Consider the following 15,066-nt stretch of genomic DNA (forward strand, 5'->3'; position numbering starts at 1 on the left):
TCCTATAATAATATAAGAATTGGTATATTTTCAACAAAAGTTTGCTGTCACTTAATGGCTTTAAAGAAAAAATACTGTCCTATGTAAAGAGGACATTGTTACTGTTCAGGTGTAACATCTGAAGGGTTTTATGTCCGTCTCTGAAGATGTGGCCATGGAGCTGTGCTCACACAAAAGGAAGCTCATTGTTTTTCAATCCTTATAAGATATAGAGAAATCAGACCCATTTCACCATCTACTGGCTCTGCAATCTCTGGACATTGTTTACTTCATTTGAATTCTTATTCCTCACCTGTAAGATGGAGCTAATAAAGGTCTCCATGAGTTCTTGCTAGGGTTAAATGAGAAATTACATTTAAATTGCTTATCACTCTTGCTAGAAAAAGAATGAAAATGAACCACTTAATCCTCAAATAAAATGAAATAATAGTGGAAAATAACCATAAGGAAAGCATGGGAAATGGTATAAGGGAGATAAAAGCAAAAAACTAAAAATTGAACAGAAAAGAAGTTGAACTGATAAACTCAAGACATTTTTATATTGGAAAAAGATAATTTTTTAAGATTAGCAAAAACTAGAGAAAATACAAAACAGGGTATTATATTAAATGCTTTAAAACACTCCTGCATTTTGATCCAAGATTTCCACTTCCAGAAAATTCTCATGAGGAAATAATTACAGAAGTGCATGTGCTGATGTGCTGATGTGCTCAGTCGTGGCTGACTCTTTGCGACCCCATGGACTGTAGCCCGCCAGGTTCCTCTGTCAGTGGAATTTTCCAGGGGAGGATACTGGAGTGGGTTGCCATTGGAGCCAAGCAGTTGAAATCAAAATCGAAAAAGACTCATAATAAAGTGTAAAACCAAGTCAAAAAACTATACACTTAGATACTAATTTGATTTTTTTTTTATTCATAAGAATTTATAGTCTTAGGGGATGGGGGTATGTGATACCCAGACACACTGGAGTCAGATAGTTTGATTTTCTTCTGTGTATTTTAAAAACACTCATTTTGTGCAATGAGCATCTATTACTTTGCTATCAAAAAAAAAAAAATTGGATGTTACCATTTTTTCAAGGTATGCCTTAACACCAGGAATAACTGAAAATGTCTCTTTTTCCCTCCTTCCCTTCCTGCCTCTTTCTCCTTCTCTCCCCTCTATGAGATACTTTATTAAACTGGGAAAAAGCCAAAGATTCTTATACAAACAAGACTTGGTATGAAGAAATGTTTATGGACAAAACTAGTGCTTTTCAAAGCTCATCAAGTGACTATGGGAGAGGGCAATGAAAATATTCATCATTTTTACCCAAACCTCTTCTCTTATTCATTTCTTCCCTTGTTATACCCTTACCAGGTGAAACATCCTGTTGCAGTGAAGGTTCTTATATCACCTTGATAATGTTCTTTCCTTCCTGGCAAGGTAGAGTCAAATTATATTCATATGTATTTGAATAAAACTTATATGCATAACTGGTTATTTTTTAAACCTATCTGCATATTCTAGTTCCCTTCTCAATTAGGAAATTTAAGTGGAACCTTATATACATTCAGCAATTTGTACTTCATTTGTTTTCTGAAGCCATCAAAAAAGACCCAGTTTCTAAAAAGTTTCATAAACTTCGTACAGTGGTTTCATTCTTTACAGGTACTTATTTTTAAATTGCCTTGCACTTCACACTTATAAGTTTTTGATTTCCTACCAATTTTGTATTGCCTATGCTTTATAAGGAACCTTCCCAGGTGGCCCTGGAGGTAAAGAATCTGCCCACAATGCAGGGGATGCAGGAAACATGGTTTTTATCCCTTGGGTGGGGAAGATCCCCTGGAGAAGGAAATGGCAGTCCACTCCAGTATTCTTGCCTGGAGAATCCCATGGACAGAGGAGCCTGGTGGGCTACAGTCCATAGGGTTGCAAAGAGTTGGACTGAGTGACTAAGCACACTCATGATGGTTTATAAGAGCCACAGACATGGGGCATGGGTAGAGTTCTTTGGGTTGTCTCAAGGAAAACACTTGATCTTCCTGGACAGCCACATTCTCTTCTGTAAAAGGAGAAGTTTATTTGCGTAAATTCTCTCTTGGTTGTTCTGGAAGGATTAAATAGCCAGTGTCTGGAAGCAACATGAGAGATTCTGAAAATAAGGCTCTGGGAGCCTGTGATTTTCTCTCTCAGAAGGATTTATTGCTTCAGTATTGGGGCTTGCGTGTGTTGTGCGTAGACAGCTGGGAGTGACGTTCCTAGTTCAAGAAAGGAATTTATTTCTTTAACAAACACATATGGAGTGGTTAATATGTGCCAAGCACCATTCTGAGCTCTACAAATTTTAATTCACTTAATCCTTGAGCTAACCCTATGAAATTGGCACTGTTATTATTTTCATTTAATGGGGTGAGGAAACAGTGATGAAGTCATTTGCCCCAAATCTTGCATTTACTAAATGGTAGAGTCAGAATATAAACTCAAGCTACCTGTCTGTAGATTTCATGTTTATATGATGCTATGCTGCTTTGAAAGAATTTTTGAAAATTCTGTGAAATCACCATTTTATGTTGAGCTTTTTTGTTGCTTGCTTTAAATATAATCTTTCTAATGTTGCCCACTTCTTGACTGATAGCCAATATTTACCCCAAATGAAAAGTGAGTCCTGAACTTAATCTTTCAAGGGTGAGTCTTCTTAATGCCTTCAGAGTTAATGGAATCCTTCACATCTTATGGACTTGAATGTATTTGAACACACAGTTTGAGAATCTCCAGAGAATGAAGGTCCTCTCTCTCTTGGTCCTCATGGAGGAACAATTTCAGCATGAATCTGTTCCTCACAAGGCTCAGGAAATCTCTAAGGAGATAAGTTGCTTGAGGCTTTTAAATCCACGAACCCAGCAGATTTCCCACTGCACTGGTGAACAAGATTCACTTGACTAGCTCCGCCTAAATGTAACAGCATCGTCTTGGCCCTCAGTGAAATTAACTTGGCTGTACATGACAGTCAGCATTTGATCAAAATTAATGTATTGCAGCTGCAGTTCCAGATAACATTCGCTAATTTTCAAAATGAGTCTGTTTTACCTAACATGAAGCATCGGCTGATCACAATTTTTTTTCTTTTGCTGCAAACAAGCACTGTGTGTCAAAATACCTGCTTTTTAATCTAATGAAAGAAAAGTCCTGAAATGTTTGTCACTATCAAGCCATCTCATTTCTTTCTAAATGCATACATAAAATTAAATGCCATCAACCTCAAAATTGACTGAGAGGATCAGGATAAAGCAATCTCCTTGAAATCACTGCTCTCTCTAAGAAGTATAATAAAACTCGTGAACATCATCTCCAGCATCTGTAAATGACTTTGTGGGATATTCTTAGAGTTGTGGCAGCACTTTACAGTTGGAGCTGTTCCTTTTTTAACTCCTTTTTATTATTTATTTATTTACTTTGGGTTGTGCTGAGTCTTTGTTGCTGCATAGGCTTTCTCCTAGTTGCAGTAAGCAGAGGCTGCTCATTGCAGTGTTGGGCTTCTCATTGTGGTGACTTCTTTTATTGCTGAGCGTGGCCTCTAGAGGATGGACTTGGTAGTTGTGGCACATGGGTTTATTTGCCCCGAGGCATGTGGAATCTTCCTAGTCCAGGGATTGAACCGTGTCCCCTGAATTGGCAGGTGAATTCCTTACCACTGGACCACCAGGGAAGGCCAGAATTGTTCTTTAATCTACTCTTTCCTCACAACTTATCACTCCTCACTCAGTAAGTCACTTTGCAATCCATTTAAGGGGCAGACAAGTATTATTAACTTTATAGTAAAAAAAAAAATCACTAAATTTGAAAAGCGGTTGGTAAGAGTTAAGGCAAAATAATAATGATAAAGATAGTTAAATATCAAACATAGAAGAGACAATAGAACAAAGAGATGTTTAAAAACTCCTACAGACAATGGACAATACTTCCTATTTTTATTTTAAAATACTTAAATAATAGCAGAATGCCTCTAACCAAATTCCTGTTTCCTTTATTTATTTATTTTTTTTGGTAGAACAGCTGGTTTGTATAAGTGCTTATGAGGTCAAACCAAGAGATTTCAGATAAATGCCACAAGACTGGTATATTCTTCTGCTGTCGTAATACCCTTATTTAGGCGCTGTCTATTCAGATTAGATTTAAAGGGATTTTAGAAATGCACTTCCTTTTATACTAGCTCTCTGGAAACTGGAGGATCTCCAACATGTTAGCATTATGTGGAAGCTGTGAAATCTAGCCTGAGGGCAACACTGTGCTTCTCTTCTCTGGCTATCAGCCCTGCTTCCTTTTTGCTTCTCCATCTCATATTTGTTCAACACCTCTTTAAACAATTAATTTCTGGTCTTAATGCTTCTGTGCAAAGTACTTAAAATAATTCCATTTTTCTGAATGGTTACTGAGCTTAATTTCAGCAAACTCATAGAAAATAAAGGGATACATCTTTAGTTTCAATGCTATCACTTGAGAAACCATTCTTCCACTGGTAAGTATTTTTAGAAGGGCTTCTAGAGGTGTGCTAAAAGCAATTTAAAAGCTGTTATTAAGCAATAATTAATCCATTTTGTTTGTTCATTAATTATTTATTGACATGCCTCCAGTGCATTTATTACATACATGTAAAATTTATCACTAACTTTTACACGATGTGCTTTTATTATTATTTCTTACTTAGTCTTAGTGAAAGTGTTAGTTGTTCAGTCCTGTCCAACTCTTTGTGATCCCATGGACCGTAGCCAGCTATGCTCTTCTGTCCATGGAATTCCCCAGGCAAGAATACTAGAGTGGGTAGCCATTCCCTTCTCCAGGGGATCATCACGATTCAGAGATTGAACCTGGGTCTCCTGCAGAGCAAGCAGATTCTAACCAAGTTACAAAACAAGAATTTAATTGGAAGCAGAACTAAATATTAGTTTTAATTAAAACCCTTTGTTAACAGGGATTAAAGCAACTCTGATCACTGTACGCAAAGCAATAAAGCATTATAAATTTTGGAATTGTCAAAGGAGCTTGAAGCAGCTGGAAATTTAGCAAGTATCTGTAAACTTTTAAAGCTTATGTCATCGAAGAAAATACACTTCAAATTTCAAAATGGTCTTTGTGCTTTACTAATAGTACTAAACAGTGTTTCTAGATGCAGAACATATTACTTTTAGCTTCTGTAAGGCTCATAGAAATCTCAGCAAAAAAAGGAAACTGGCTAATAGTCAATTTGGAGAATAAGAGAAGCCTCAGGAGTTGAGAGGCCAGTGGTCCACCATGTGAAGCCTACCCAAGTCAGAATCCTGGCCCTGCCATCAACCCCAGCGAGTTGCTGAGTGCAGACTTCTCCAATCTGAGGGTGACGACCATGACTATAATAATAGAAATGAACTCATACGGTTATGGTGAGGATCATATATAAAGTACTTAGAATAGTGTCTGGGCGGTAGTAAACATTCAGTAAGTGTTACTGTTAATTATTATTATGGCTGGTATGGTCACAGGGTGCATGCACCTGTAATGCACCCCTGATCAGTTCAGTTCAGTTCAGTTCAGTCACTCAGTCGTGTCTGACTCTTTGTGACCCCATGAATCGCAGCATGCCAGGCCTCCCTGTCCATCACCATCTCCCAGAGTTAGACTCACGTCCATCGAGTCAGTGATGCCATCCAACCATCTCATCCTCTGTCATCCCCTTCTCCTCCTGCCCCCAATCCCTCCCAGCATCAGAATCTTTTCCAATGAGTCAACTCTTCGCATGAGGTGGCCAAAGTACTGGAGTTTCAGCTTTAGCATCATTCCTTCCAAAGAAATCCCAGGGCTGATCTCCTTCGGAATGGATTGGTTGGATCTTCTTGCAGTCAATACACTCACCTAAATCTCTTTCTTCCTTCCTTGATATTTTTCTTCTTCGATCCTGCCTTCCTTTCCTTCCCCCTTTTTTCTTTCCTCCCTTGCTTCTTTTTTCTTCCTTCCTCTCTCCCTTCCATCCTTTTCTCCCACCCTCTCTCTTCCTTCTTCTCTCTTTGAGTGTGATTCTGCTTTTTTTGTTTGCTTTCACCTCTCTCTCTATTATTCTGCCCTCCTCATTTTTTTTTTCAATTTCTGTTTTTCCAAACCTTCCCATTCTCATCAACTTCATTAGTGTCTTTCCTCCACTTTTTTTTAAAAAATATGTTTTTATTTACTACTTTTAATTAACCTACATTTTTATATCTCTACTTAAAAAAAAAGCAACAAAATGTTTTTTCCATCTTGAAAAAGAAGTGCTTGAAACTAACAAATTATTTTATACATGTCATTGCCTTGGTGGGATAATTTTACATGGAGCAGTAACAAGCAAATCTGTCTTCCATTCCACTATAGTAAAACATCAATTGATTTGTAACCCAGAAACCATACAGCAGAGAAAGAATGAGAGAGAATTTGAAAGAGAGAGATAAATCAAGGTTATTAGCACCTGCAGGTTGAACGTCACTGAAACACGCAATCAAGAAGCTGGGCCACACAAGAGTCTGGGGCCATACCCCCCAAGCAGCTCCAATCACTGAGTAGGGCTGGCAAAGTGGAGGTTGGACCGAAGCCTGGGCTAGGCATGTGGCAAGGGGAATCCCAGCCCTGGGAGGAAGAGAACCAGAGAACCTCCCATGACTTTCCTTCTGGAATATTATGATGGTGGGATTGTTGCATCTTTTAGGTCAACGTATTTGGAATGACACTTTTCTCTCTTCCTGCCTGTATCTCAGAACAACTAAGTAGACCTTAAAGATGATTCAGGAGAAGTTCAAGTCCATTTTAGGTGCTCCTACTGTCACTTGTATTTGGGGAAAGAATGTATGTGTATTTACTTGTTTTGGCATGGTCCAGTATAATATGGGGGAAAAGAAGCACGTGGTAGACAGAAAGCTTTTCATTAAGAAGTACTAAATGATAAAGCTGCTTTATGAAAAGTATGTTATTTTCTATACACTATTTTATTAGTTTTTCAATATAGCTTTTAATGACACACAATCCACCCTAATATAAATGAAATGAGATGGAAACAAAAATTCCCTTTTCCTTTTCCAGTGAAAAACCTCCTACTTGGTACCTACTTCATTTAGGGATGCTACAAAATGATGCAAGGTCTCTCAGTGTCCCATGGTAAACTGAACAGAATTAAGTTGGAAGCCTAGACAAGTATCGGAGCTTAAGTTCCTAGCAGGACAACTTTACATTATAACTGAGTGTCTCTGCTTCTTCATATATTTTGTTTATATCAGAACTCATAATAGAAAGAGCGATTAAAGGAGATGACTGCCAACCTGCTGTCTTCAAGAACACCTGGCCTTGGATTACTGTCATCGATCTGACATTTATAACATTGCTCACTGCGCACTCCCACCCATTCTACTAGTTTGCATTTATAGTGTATATTTAGCATCATAAAGATCTTTTACATGCATCATGCTATTTTACATCTGTGAAGAACTTTAGCACTGTGAAGGCACATTCACCTACATGGTGGAATTTGAGCTTCACAGCAATCTTGGTATATTAAAAAAAGGGACCCAGAGAAGAACAATGATTATATGTCATCCCCAGGTCACATAGGTAAGAGATAACTCAGACTTCTAATGAGACTTCATTTGAATAAAGGGCTTATAATTCCTTTTCTCACAGGAAACCACTAACACACACACACACACACTTGCAGGTTTTTTCAAAGAGGGGACAGTGAACTGAATCTGAAGAGAATAGAAGTCATGACATAAAGATTCTATATGCTTGGTGCAGCTCTTATGAAGGCAGGGTAGGCATGTTGCCCTTTTCCATATTAAGTTATTCCAGCTATATGAAATGCATCAAGATGACACCAGCAGGGCACTGACTTGATTTAGAACTCAGCCACACACCTGTTCTTCTAAATATAAACAAATTTGCAACCTGAGCCATTGGCAGCCACTGGAGGGTAAGCAAGTGAAAGCTGGGGCTGGTGCCTGCCTGCAGCCTGGCTCTGGACTTCCAAATGCACAAGGATGAAGAAAGCGATATTCCAGGCAGAATATTTGTCATTGCAATCTGGAGGTCACAATGACCTTTTATTTCACCAGAGAGATTATCATTGTTAGCTTTATTATCCTTACTGTTATTTTTAAATGTGCTTAGCTTGCTTTTGTGGCTGAGCTTAGACCCAGCTTCTTGAATGCTCCAGGTCCTCTTGATCTGTATATGTGAAAGTTGCCAAGTTGCCACGTTTGGAGAAAGCTTATCCAAAGGGAAATTGTCTGCTGCACTCCAGAACACTAAATTAAATCTGTAATGTAGTTTCATTGTCCTGTGAAGGCAATATTGTTCCAGACTCTAAAACTTCTGACTATTCAAAGTGTGTGACTACTCCTTGATGCTATGATGTTTCTTTCCATTCTTGCTCAGAGAGAAAGAAATCATACTGGGGTCTTTGGAAATCTTCCACATTATCTTTGACTAGTGGTATACTACAAAGGTGATACAAATGTAAGTAGCCCAGTGGCAGGCATTTTATGGTGCCCCTGAAGGGATATAGAACTAGGAGACTTGATTCATCTGAATGGCCAAAGCTCTTAACATGATCCAGATTATGATCATTAGTAGGTTCTGAAAGCGTTATTTCTAGGTGCTGAGAGCTGGCCGAGAAGTGTCTTAATTCTCTTTCAAAATGACTGCAATTGCAAAAGGTTTGCATGTTGAAATTTTTGAATATGCAGAAAAACACCAAAGCATGTTAAAACTATTGCCATCTTTTGATTTGCTTCTATGATCCTTTACCTGCAACTTGGCAATTTGATGAATTCTACTAAAATACCTTCTAGTGTGAATAAATATGGCAAATTCTGGGGGACAAATGCTTTAGATAATTCCTTTAGATAAGGATTTAGTCCCAAGGATTCACCTTCACCTATGTATATGGTGAAGTGTGACATATTTAGATGGAGATGGAGATATGGGCTAGTGGTAAAGAGTCCACCTGGCAATGCAGATGACATAAGAGTCACAGGTTCAATCCCTCTGTTGGTAAGATGCCCTGGAGGAGGGAATGGCAACCCAAAACTCCAGTATTCTTGCCTGGAGAATCTCATGGAAAGAGGATCCTGGCCAGCTACAGTCCTCAGGGTCTCAAAGAGTCAGATGGCACTGAAGCGACTTAGCATGCACACACAGAGATGTCAGGGCAGATGTATAAATGTAGACTGATCCAGCTGAGATGCAGTTGCAGTAGCATTGTAGTTCAATTCTCCCTTTGAGAGAACCTGCTGCAAAGGGTCATTGGCAGACAGCCTCAGCTGCTGCCACTTAGCATCTACCTTACCATCACGTTGGCCGTCCTCTTCCTTGTCTATTCTCAGCCAATGACTGGGCACAGCAGGGAAATTAGAGCTGGGACATTCCTGCTCCTTCCCATCCTCCACCAAGAAGATAAATCAAAACAATGTTACAGTCCAGGGGAATGGCAGAACTTAATACCACCACTGAAGACCTTAAAGAGGGTGTTCTTCATCACATCTTCATGTAATTCATTAGCCTGGTCCCTGCAGAAACTGGACGGTTTCTGAGGATGACTATAGACTACAACAAACAATCAAGTAGCCCTGATCGCAGCTGCTGTGCTGGATAGCAATGTGGTATCATTGTTAAGAGTAAATTTATGGCCTCAAGTACATTGCATGTGGCCATTGATTTGATTAGTGCATTCTTTTCTATTCCAGCTGGAAGAGGACCGAAACAGTTCACATTCAGGAGGACTATGCAACAATAATTTCAGTTTTTCCCAATGACTATGTTAACTTTCTTTTTCTTTCATGATAAAATCTAAAGATGCAAATCCATCTATATCTCCTAAAGAACATTACATTTCTATCATATATCAATGGTGCCATACTGGTGTGTCAAGCTGAGCAAGAAGTGCTTAGTGTGCTAGAGATCTTGGTGAGACACAAGCAATCTGGAAGGAGGGAGGTAAATTCAGTGATATATCAGGGACCCATCTCTTTGGTAAACATCTAGGAATCCAGTTGTCAGGAGATTTCCAGCATGCTGCTGCTAAGTCGCTTCAGTCGTGTCCAACTCTGTGCGACCCCATAGACGGCAGCCCACCAGGCTCCACTGTCCCTGGGATTCTCCAGGCAAGAACACTGAAGTGGGTTGCCATTCCCTTCTCCAATGCATGAAAGTGAAAAGTGAAAGTGAAGTCGCTCAGTCGTGTCTGATCCTCAGCGACCCCATGGACTGCAGCCTTCCAGGCTCCTCCATCCATGGGATTTTCCAGGCAAGAGTACTGGAGTGGGGTGCCATTGCCTTCTCCGAGATTTCCAGCATATATCCTCCAAATTGTAAGTTAGTTGGCTACAGCTTGTGCTCCTTTCTACTAAGAAGGCAGGGAGTACACTTCCTTGTAAACTTCTGCAGGTTCTGGAGGCATCACATTCTACGCCCAGGTCCTAGGTATATAGCTTTGTTCCATTTGCTGGGTGACATCAAAGCTTTCCATCTTTGCATGAGGCTTAGAGTAGGAAGTAGAGTAGGAAGTAGAGTAGGCTTCCCTTGTGGCTCAGCTAGTAAATAATTTGCCTGCAGTGGTGAAGACCTGGATTTGATCCCTGGGTTGGGAAGATCCCTTGGAAAAGGGAAAGGCTACCCACTCCAGTATTCTGGCCTAGAGAATTCCGTGGACTATACCCATGGGGTTGCAAAGAGCTGGCAACGACTGAGTGATTCACTTTCACTTAGAGTAGGAAAGCACTCTGTCATAAGTCAGGTTATTGTGTAAGCAGACCTGCTGTTTGGTCCATAGAGTCCAGCCATCTCTATGCTGGAAATGTCAGTGATAGAAAAAGTTAAAGTATAGAAAAAAAAAAAAAAAAGGCAAATCTAACTGAGAGAATTACACTGAAAGTCCATGAAGTTCTAGAGCAAGGGCATGCCATTTGAATGAGAATTATATGCCTTTGAAAAACAATTCAATGTTTATTGGGCTCTGGTAGAGGCAAAATATTACATTATGGGATGCCTAATGATCATGCATCTAGAATGACCAGTTATGAGCAACAGGATCACCAAATCACTCAGTCCGATGAGCACAGCAGTAATCCACTGTAAGATGGAGATCATATTTCAAGGTGGAAAGGTAGCTGGACCAAATAGGATGTGTCAGCAGCATGAACAGTTGGCTCAGATCTCCATATTGCCCACCAGAATTGCACCAGTACCTCTCCTCAAGCTTGTCCCCATGGCTATATTGCAGAGGGACATTCCTATATGGCCAGTTGAAGGAAGACTTACAAATGGGTGCCAGTTGGGTTTACAGATGGATGAGCTTGGTAGGGTGGTATAAGCTAAAAATAAAAAGAAGCAGCTACAGTCCAGGGTCATCTTGAGAGTCAGTGAAAAATAATATTTTTCAAAGATGGAGCTGTGAGCCGTGATTGCATGTTAAAGAAAAAGTAGCTATAGGGAAAGAGTAGCTGGAAATATTAAGGGTCTGTGAGGAAGAAAAGAGTTGGGAAATTGGAAACAAGAGGTGGGTGGATATTTGGGAGGGGGCAAGGTATGTGAAGACTTGTATATCCCACTACAAAACGCTCACCTCTAGAAAGGCACTGGGAAACTAAGGAGACAGATAATTTAGCCAGTTTGTGTTAGCCGACTTCCAACACTGGCCAGAGAAACTAGTAGGGAAGAAATATGAACTGAGTGGCTGAGATGAAGGCTACATGTTGACTCCTTCCCATAGTCAATCTACCTCTTTATGTTGAATGTTCATCCTATTAACAATAGAGACTAATATTTATACCCAGCATGACATTTGGCTCCAAGTTGACTATACTGAGTGCCTTCCATTCTGAAGAACTATTGGTGACAGCGACAGAGACCTATTCTGGTACAAGTTTGTCTTTCTCACCCACAGAGACTTAGCCAGAACCTCTGGTGAGGTCCTATGAATGCTGCCTAGTCCACAGACATGGGATACCACATAGCACAGAACCAAGCCAGTGCACCCACATTTCAGCTAAGAGGATGTAGGAATGGGTCTGTGACTGTGGATCCTTTGTTTGAATTGCATACCATTCTGAAAGAGGCAGTCTGATAGCACATTAGAACAGCCTACATCATGAAGTGTTACTTGCTCAGTTGTGTCTGAGTCTTTGCTGCCCCATGGATGGTAGCCTGCCAGGCTTCTCAGTCCATGGAATTCTCCAGGCAAGAGTACTGGAGTGGGTAGTCATTCTCTTCTCTAGGAGATCTTCCTGAGCCAGGGATCAAGCCTGGATCTCTTGTATTGCAGACAGATTCTTTACTATCTGAGTCACCAGGGAAGCCCCACATGAAAGCAGGGCTGAAATGCTAGCCTGGTTATAGTCCTTTGCAAAACAAAGTGCTGTTTTTCAGGAGACAGTATATGCACTAAGTAAGATCCTTCTATATAAAGCTGTGTCCTTATCAAGAAGAATTAGTACAGTTCAGTCACTCAGTCGTATCCACTCTTTGCCACCAATGGACTGCAGCACACCAGGCTTCCCTGTTCGTCACCAACTCCTGAGCCTGCTTAAAGTCATGTCCATCACGTCGGTGATGCCATCCAACCATCTCATCATCTATCGCCCTGTTCTCCTCCAGCCTTCAGTGTTTCCCAGCATCAGGGTCTTTTCCAAGGAGTTGGTTCTTCGCATCAGGTGGCCAAGATATTGGAGTTTCAGCTTCAGCAATCAGTCCTTCCAATGAATATTCAGGACTGATTTCCTTTATTTCTTCTGGCAATCTTGATTTCATCTTGTGCTTCAACCAACCAGGCATTTCTAATGATGTACTCTGCATATAAGTTAAATAAGCAGAGTGACAATATACAGCCTTGACGTACTCCTTTCCCGATTTGGAACCAGTCTGTTGTTCCATGTCCAGTTCTAACTGTTGCTTCTTGACCTGCATAGAGATTTCTCAGGATGCAGGTCAGATGGTCTGCTATTCCCATCTCTTTAAGAATTTTCCACAGTTTGTTGTGATCCACACAGAATAAAGGATTGAGCGAATACCAAAGGAGAGCTAGCTGTGTACCAGCCCCTCCCTGCCCAGAGGCAGAAAGGCAGGCTTGTGACAGCCAGAGCCAGAAGGCAAGGGGCTGCTGCAATCTCAGCTTCAGAGATGGCATCTTCCAACAAACTGTGAGCAGGCTCCCAGCTGCTACCCACGTATTCCTGAGATTCTGGATGGTTGACATCTTCCAGGAGGGTCGCAGCCTGAGATCAGCTCTCCAGAGGAGACATATGGCACACCTGAGATGGTTTTCTTGCAGTGTCCCCAGGAAACAAAGTGGCCAGGACCAGGGAGGTGATTAAGATACATGGCCCACCTGGGTGAGTGTACTCACCAAGCACCTGGTCGCCTGAGCTGCTCAGACCTGGCAAGGGCACAAAATGCATGCCCAATCCACAGAGACTGAGCCAGAACTGTGTCTGAGTGTCTCCTGTGGAGGTATGGGTCAGAAGTGGCCTGCCACAGGGGCAGGGACTCTGGGTGCAGCAGCCCTGGGTATGGCATAAGCCCTCTTAGAGGAGGTCGCCATTAACCCCACCATAGAAGCACCAGAACTTATACAGGACTTGGGCAATAGACTCTTGGAGGGCACAAACAAAATATTGTGTGCACCAGGACCTAGGAGAAACGGGCAGTGACCCTACAAGAGACTGACCCAGACATGCCCATGAGTGTCCAGGGGTCTCCAGTGGAGATGTGGGTTGGTGGTGGCCTGCTCCAGGGTCAAGAGCACTGAGTGCAGCAGTACACGCATGGGGCCTTTTGAAGGAGGTCAGCATTATCTTCATTACCTCCAGCATAGTTTGGCCTCAGGTCAAGCAACAGTAAGGGAACACTTCAGTATTCTTGCCTTGAGAACCCCATGAACAGTATGAGAAGGAAAAAAGATAGGACACTGAAAGATGAACTCCCCAGGTCGATAGGTGCCCAATATGCTACTGGAGATCGGTGGAGAAATAACTCCAAAAAGAATGAAGAGATGGAGCCAAAGCAAAAAGAACACCCAGTTGTGGATGTGACTGGTGATGGAAGTAAAGACTGATGCTGTAAACAGCAGTATTGCACAGGATCCTGGAATGTAAGGTCCGTGAATCAAGGCAAATTGCAAGTGGTCAAATATGAGATGGCAAGAGTGAACATCGACATTTTAGGAATCAGTGAACTAAAATGGACTGGATTGGGTGAATTTAACTCAGATGACCATTATATCTACTATTATGGGCAAGATTCAGAAGAAATGGAGTAGCCATCATAGTCAACAAGAGTCCAAAATGCAGTATTTGGATGCAGTCTCAAAAATGACAGAATGATCTCTGTTTGTTTCCAAGGCAAACCATTCAATCTCACAGTAATCCAAGTCTATGCCCTGATCAGTAATGCTGAAGAAGCTGAAGCTGAACTGTTCCATGAAGACCTACAGGACCTTGTAGAATTAACACTCAAAAAAGATGTCTTTTTCATTAATGGGGACTGGAATGCAAGTATGAATTCAAGAGCTACCTGGAGTAATAGGCAAATTTGGCCTTGGAGTCCAGAATGAAGGAGGTCAAAGGCTAACAGAGTTTTGCCAAGAGAACACGCTGGTCATAGCAAACACCCTCTTCTGAAAATACAAGAGAAGAGGTGGTGGCCTGTCCAGGGTCGAGGCACTGAGTGCAGCAGTGAGTACATGGGACCTTTTGAAGGAGGTTGCCATTATCTTCTTTACCACCACCATAGATTGGCCTCAGGTCAAGCAACAGGAGGGAACACTTTAGTATTTTTGCCTTGAGAACCCCATGGACATCAAAAATACATGAGTCCAAAAACCAAAGAGTGGAAGCAGGAGTCATACCTTTTGCCATTGTTCCCAATAACTCAACTGCAGAATAATTTGTATAGCAAATAGTTGAAAACAAGAGAAAAGTCAAATTAAGGTATATAATATGACAGAATAATAATTAATAGTATTTACTGAAATTAAGAGTATTTATAACATATTGACATTACGTGGGCTAATTTTTTACTCTCATCCTCACAACT

The sequence above is a fragment of the Oryx dammah genome, unplaced genomic scaffold, assembly GCF_014754425.2.
Source record: "Oryx dammah isolate SB20612 unplaced genomic scaffold, SCBI_Odam_1.1 HiC_scaffold_27, whole genome shotgun sequence".
Lineage (NCBI taxonomy): Eukaryota > Metazoa > Chordata > Mammalia > Artiodactyla > Bovidae > Oryx > Oryx dammah.